Below are 6000 nucleotides of genomic sequence, written 5' to 3'. Positions count from 1 at the left end.
CATCTTTGATACATCACACCTGTCTATGCACAGGAGATAATCAAGCAGTCCTAACTACTGGGATACTTGTGAGGTTTACTGAGAAACAAATTCTGAGGTTAGTGCCTGAACAGCTGGGGTGGGAAGAAAATGCTTTCTCTTGTCAGTAGGAGGAAGGGGGTCCTGAATCAATGCTTCCCCCCCAGGCTGCCCCATTACCCTTGGTTCAGTGTGCATAGAGGAAATCCACATAGGAAAAGCTTAGGTATCAGCCCTGTCTGCTGCTCAACCTTGCTTCCACAGCAAAATCCCACCTCTAGGTTGCTAAGCAGTTTGTGGTGGAGATGTGGGGGCCACAGAAGCGTATTTTGATGCCAAAGGTAGGGTGCCAGTTTGGTGTGCCATCACCTGCTCTCTTCTGGGCCTTATGTCAAGGGATATTAAAAATACAATCTTCATTCCAGTTCAAAGGAGAGCTTGAACTTCATGAACCATCCCTGGCAGGGACCATGTTTCTCTGCTTGCCATGTCCTTTTCACAGTCCTGTGAGGCATTGCATTTGCCTGCCACTGTCCCACTGTGCACCATCTCCGGGTTTGGGAATTTTGATGTTTGTCTCAAGAAATGTATTAAGTTCCCAACTCTGCAGCTATTGCTTGCCCAAGGAAAGCTCATAGGCTCTGACCTCAGGCTGTTTGCAAAGCCTGTCAAAACCCATTTGTCTAGGAGATTGCAGCAGCAAATATCACAGGAAAGGCTAAAAGGCAATTCTATGCCAAGCTCATTCTAGGTCACTAACTTCCTAAGGGTATTCTTCCAAGAAATAGCTTCATCTTGAGTAGTTTTGCAAGAGGAGAGAGACTGTGAGTTATAGTTAACCCCTTAGTCACAAGAAAAAGCAAGAATCCTTCAGTCTATCACATTTATCATTCAACATTTATTCAGGCTAAGACTTCCCCCCTTAGGGCCAATACTAGGAAATAAAGTTACAAGGAAAAAGTAGATTTGAATGAAATATTCTTTGCCCTTTCAAAAAGCACACTATTTTATATGTGTATCTTGGGCAGTATCCCCACTTCTTTTAGGAAAGGAAATACAGTGTATTAAAAACAAAAAGAAATCTCACACTGGAAAACTGCATCAACTCATATAAAAGGCTTCACTGCCCAGAAAACTCAGATACCCCTCAGGAAAGCCACTGGAAAAAAAACCAATAAATACAAGAGGCACACAGATGCAGTTTTGGAGGAAGAGATGAAGTCATGTAAGAAGTGCAATAGAGCTAAATAAAATGAACATGCAAGGGAAGTAACACATTACAAAATTAAACAAATAAAGCCAGCTAAATGATGGGAAGAATGGAGATAAACCAGTCTTGGACAGACCTAACAAAGTGCATAGAGCTTGCACGCCTTCATCAGCTGTTGTTAGGTTGTGAGAGGGACTAGAAGAAAAACTACCTGAATCTACGGTACCTTAGATCACCTCATCTTCTAAAAACCATCTAGGTCATGAGCAAGAGACAGGAGGAGAAAGACAAGGATATTCTAAGGCTTAGATTCTAAAAAGTTTTTTCCTTAATTAAACATAAGATCTAAGATAATGTCAGCCCAGTGCTCACCAAGCGTCAAAAAAAACATGTTAAGAATGTTAGGAGTTTTTGGAGAATAGAGAGCAGTATGGAGAACAAATATCGCTAAGCAAATGTATGCATAATGCACCTGTGTCTAGAATTGTGCACCGTTCTTATCTCCCTTTCAAAAATGGTGCAGGAAAATAAGAAAAAAAAATCTTAACAGTGGTCAGTAGGCTAGAGAGTTGAGAGCAGAAAACTGTCTCTTCCTATCCAAAAGCTGTCTTTAAATGAACCCCAGTGCAATGGGTTCAAAAGAAATAGAGAGACATGTCTCTTCATAAGGCACACTTCACTTGGGCATTCCTTTCCATGGAATGCAATGGATTTTGTGATGTGGATTCAAAAATTGATTAGACAAATTCATGGAAATATATATATTGTTCAATGGTATTAAACAACTATGCATCAGTCTCAAGAAGTCCATGACTTTCAAATTGTGTGGGAGGGTTGCAGGGAAGTATCCCCAAATGCTTGCCCGGGTCATGGACTCCTCAATAGCTGCTGGGCAGTGCTGGGAATGGGACAGGACCAAGACCCATGGTCTGCCCTGGCACAGTCAGTCCTGCTCTGATGTACTGACAAATTTTGCTGCCACAGCCGAGCTCAGCCTCCAGGACAGGAGCTTTCCTTACTGGCTCTGAAATGACCCTCTTGAGTAGTTCTGCAAGAAAGGGACTGTGAGACTGACAGGTGTTTTGTCTGGATTTTTGCCTCTGGACTGTTTACATATCTAAATTCAAAATCTGGTTCTAGCTAAGGGATGTACGCCAGAATCCATCAATGTGGGAACACCTGTGCAGTGCACTGAGGGCCACAGAAGCCTCTGCATAATATAAAAGTCAAATGTGTTCTACCCTAATAAGTGAAAAACTAGGACAAGTAGGGGCTCATATTTTATGTACTTTTTTTTTTGTAATTAAATGAACATTAATCTTAAAACCCATCACAGGCTACAAAATCAGTTATAATCTGTTATAGGGATAAAAATGATAAATTTATGCTGCAGTCTTGCTATTGTCTAAAACCAAATACCTTAAGATGGTATTGCATTGCATAGGTACACAATTTTCATGGAAAGAATTAACAACAGGCCTACTATCAGAGACATGCAGAAATAAAAACTGTTAAACAATATCTTTTTCAAGATATTTGGAAAAAGAAAAAAAAGGCCTCCCTTAAAAATAGTAATTTTTTTTCTAGGCAGTGTGAAATAGTAATTTTTACTAAAAGTATACCAGAATTTTGTATTTTGTGTAAACACCATAGGACTATATACACAAAGGTCATGCTAAGAAGTGGTGTACCTATTTAGTGTTCTGGTGGATGGATCTTGAATCTTGAAGTATTACTGTTACTTGAAGTACTGAATGTGTCAAAAAGTTGTCCTCTGACTTGTCCAGAAGGACTGAGTCAAAAATAAAATCATTTGCCATGGAGCAAGAAAGGGCCTGAATAGGTCACAAAAGAAGTGACTTATTGCCCACTCCTGTTGATTTTACCCTTAGTCTTGATACTTGGATCTTTCCCTAAAGCAACAGCTTCAGCATTCAAACAAGATAAGGATCTCTGTTTTGACATAAAAATAAAATATGACCGCCCCTGGATGGGGCAGCTCTGCTCTGACCTTTGCACGTCACTGTGCCTTCAGAGCGAGCTTCTCTTGGCTGGCTGCCCCCACTGACAGGGTCATGGCATGGCAGTGACTTTCCACATGACAGGAAACCTGCACTGGACTGGTGAGCTGCCAAGAATTTTGGAGAGGTGACCTGGTGTGCAAATAGCTCTAAATGGAGACAGCAAGGGGTGGGAAGGAGTGATGATGGGTCACTTAAGGTGGGATGGTTGGTCAACCCTTTTGGTTGGTTCCTCTTGACCCATTTCCTCCCTGGCCACAGGTGACACTGTGACAGCTGCTTTCCCTCTTGGCACAGCTTCTGTCAGTTGTTGCCTCTGTCACTCAACAGGTTTGACCAGTTTCAGGGCTGATGAGCCCAGCATCTTCACAGTATCCTCCCTGTCTCCTCCATGCAATGGCTACTATGGAGAGACATTAAGAAATTAGCATTTTAAGTTACCATGAAATAGAATCAAAGCAATCCACATGGAACTGCTAGAAGAAAATTCATGGCAGACTTTAACTACTGCACTAAATACCTTGATAAACCCTATTTTTAAAAACATTTCAAGAAGTTTTCAGTGTAACAAATACTGATCCCTACAGTTAGCATGAGCTGAGTGTTAAATTGGAATAGAAGAGATGGACTTTTCAAACTTTTGCCAGTTTATTTGAAATTAATCAGTATCTGCTTCTTGGTAGATAGACTTGGTAATCTACATAATGATCTTTAATTCTGTCGCTCTGCAAGGAATACCTGTTTGGTGGGTTTTTTTTTTGACAGGTGCTGAGAATCATAATTAAAAACTGTGACGAGAGAAGATGTGTCAAGGTACTTACAAAGGATCCTCTGGGACACTAGGACTTCCCAGATATATGGACAATGAAACAAGTGGAACAGCAATATTAGTGGCCTAATGACCTCAGCTCTTGGAGGCTCTGTGTCACAGACTTCTAGAGCAACTATTCAAAACTAATCATGTACACCACTGATACACAGGCACAATGAGCCAAAAGTACATGACCTTCTCAGTGAGTTTCTTTGAAATGCAAACAATAACCTTACAGATCAGAGAGGCTAAGCCTCTTTAATGAAGAGCAAATTATCTTCCATTTCTTCCCATAAAATTGTGGCAAGAGTGTATTGCTTGTTCTCAGTGTTACACGGAGTTCAGAGGTGTTCAACAATATGAAAATTTCACAGCTTGAGTATCTGAAACTGCCCATAAATTATTTCACTCTCTCTAGTCTCTGCCACGTATGAATTATTACATTAACATTCATGTGATGCTGTTTCCACCACACTGGAGTCCTCTGTGCAGACCCATGGACCTAATCAAACACATAATCAATCAATCTACTTGTCAGATACAAGCAGCAAACAAGACTTCTCTGTGTCCTACACAATTGCCTTTTGAGAAAAAAAACTGAGCTACTGGTTTGTAAGAGCATGTAATACACAAGTAATGTGTGAGGGGCCAGAGCCTGTGGCGCTGTGAGGAAACCTTGTGACTGAATTCCTGACAAGGGACATTTCTGATGCGTTACTCAGACTGCCCTGACTGGTGTTGTGGAATGACACAGTATTAAAGAATATGTTTAAAAGATTACTGCAATCACTGGAATCAAAAGCTTCTTACAAGTTAACAAAAGACAAAAGTGGGCAACCCTTTGGCTTTAGCATTGCTGAACTTTCATGAAGGATGAACTCTTGCTGCAGAACTCTCTGCAGAGCAGAAGGGAAAACAACACAACAGCCCAACAGTTTTTAAATGTCTCTCTCAGATTCTCAAGGGGCAACAAAAAGAGAGAAACATGACACCCATCCTTTTTTGGTGGGGACATCACCTACTGTCTTGAGACCTTTAAGACCCTGCAATGCGACAAGAATTGAAAGTAATTTAAAAGGGCAAATGTGGCCACATCCTTTTCTAAGTCAGCCACAACATCTTTCTGTTGTTATGCTCCAGAAAAGCAAACATGCTTTGCATACATACACAATAAAAACCACATAGGTGTGCAAACACACTTTGTTAAAGCTTTGATACATACCCTATGTGATCAAGTAATTTTAACGTGCATGTAAATTGCATTCCATAACTTGTACCCTATTCACACTAGGTAAGAAACTTCAAACCCTGACAGTCCCAACTGACGTAATGACTAATAAATTCTGCTAAAATTACTTTTTACAAAAGCCATTACCTGTATTTCAGATGAGTTGGAAACACTACTACAAATCAATTAAAAACTTGTTACATGCCATGTTTACTTGGCACCTGCCAAGTAAAATTCAGTTGATTAATGCTTTCTACAACCATGTTGGAATTTAACCATACAGAGTACAAATAATTCTCTACACAAGTTTTGTAAGTCAGATAGGGCCTGATCTTCATTATGTAACAAAATCTGGTCAATGATTTCTCCAAAATCGATGTACTTTTAGAGATGATACACATGGCAACTTACTTTGATGCATTAGATCAGAGCATACATTCCCTGGTCTTGCATTTGAAAATTGCTACAATTCCTTTTATGTAGAATACTTGTGGAAAAATCATGAAGGTATTTATGCAGTAGAAATTTGAAAAGGGGCTTAGGTAGGGTTCCTGTAAGTTTGCTTTACAGCATCTACTGATAGGTTGAAATGATTTTTATTAACCAACCTGAAAAACCTCCACTGTCATCACCCCAGCAGCAGCAACTCAAGGTCTCTGGAAATCATTATGGCTGGTGCAGAAACAGAATAAGTAATGGCCCATTATAACCA

Source organism: Anomalospiza imberbis, chromosome 1, assembly GCF_031753505.1.
Source record: "Anomalospiza imberbis isolate Cuckoo-Finch-1a 21T00152 chromosome 1, ASM3175350v1, whole genome shotgun sequence".
In the NCBI taxonomy this organism is placed as follows: Eukaryota; Metazoa; Chordata; class Aves; order Passeriformes; family Viduidae; genus Anomalospiza; species Anomalospiza imberbis.
The sequence above is the reverse complement of the archived record's forward strand: the minus strand, read 5'-3'. Positions refer to the sequence as shown.